Source organism: Festucalex cinctus, chromosome 1 (genome assembly GCF_051991245.1).
Source record: "Festucalex cinctus isolate MCC-2025b chromosome 1, RoL_Fcin_1.0, whole genome shotgun sequence".
NCBI lineage: Eukaryota > Metazoa > Chordata > Actinopteri > Syngnathiformes > Syngnathidae > Festucalex > Festucalex cinctus.
The window spans coordinates 14,259,977-14,261,231 of record NC_135411.1 but is presented as its reverse complement, the minus strand read 5'-3'; positions in this window follow the sequence as shown (position 1 = coordinate 14,261,231).

Below are 1,255 nucleotides of genomic sequence, written 5' to 3'. Positions count from 1 at the left end.
CACATATGAGTGAGAATCAATCTAATGCTAACAGTAACACTTCCTATGCTAGCAATGGGGTATATGCCACGGAAGAGGCGGGACGTGATTTTGCACATCAATTTGGTTCCGGTGCGGGTTGCGAACGCGCAACCAAGGGGCACAGAGTCGGAAGCACAAGCATTTTGATGCAGCCCACACGTCACAAACCCAACCAGAACCAAACTGAGGTACAAAAACAGTCCCGCCTCTTCCGTGGCATATACCCCATTAGTAAAGCCTAGTTCACACATAAAGAGAATCGGGCTGTTTTTGTCCCGATATTGCCCCTTCCCGAACAAGGACGTCAAATGCCCGACAATCTTTTGTTTTATAAGATTATTTTATAAGATTATCTTTAGATGTGAGATGTGTTAAGAGTGGATTTGTCCCAATAATTGGGTCCAAAACCAGTCGGGCCCGACAATCTTAAATAATGAACATGTTCAATATTTACAACAAAAATCTTAAAGGTGCCCTCATATGAAATGTTCACTTTTGTGTTTTTTTTTTTTTTTTTTTACTTAAGTATGTCAGGCTATGGCCTGACTAAGTCCCCAAAGTTCTGAAATAAACGATCCATGTTTCCCTTTCCGATGGGCGTTTGTATCACATTAGTTCAAACATCACTCTCAAATGGGCTGTTTTAGCAGGTCGGTTTTACACGTCACTAGCTCAGCTTGAACTCCACCCTCACAATTTTCAACCCCCCCCCCCCCCCCCCCCCCCCCCCCCCCACTTGCGAATGCAAGCACAAATTGATCGCTTCACGAGCAAATTAGCTTGCCCTTCATCAGACAATTTTTAAAACATAGAAGGCCAAAACATCCCTAATGAAAATTTAATTGCACTATTAAACTAGCCACTAGAGCGTGCTAAAACTGCACAAATGGAAATCAACCTGACTTTTTTTTTTTTAACAGATGTGTTCCTTTTCAATATTGTGAACATGACGACGACAATATTGTGGCAGTTTTAATTTACACGATATTGCCCTTATCGTTACATCCCTAATACTAACAGTTGGTATACATATGACACAACCCAAGCACAAAAAGGGCCAAGGAAGGGCAGGCAGATCAATAACGATTTCACATCATTCCCAAGTTTAATTTTTACCTTCCCTATCAACTGTTATGACTACGACAGATATGTCACGTGGACTCTCCAACGTAAACAAGGCCCGGGTCAAAACAAACAGCAAGGACGCATGACATCTCTCTGGGGCTTAGTGAGC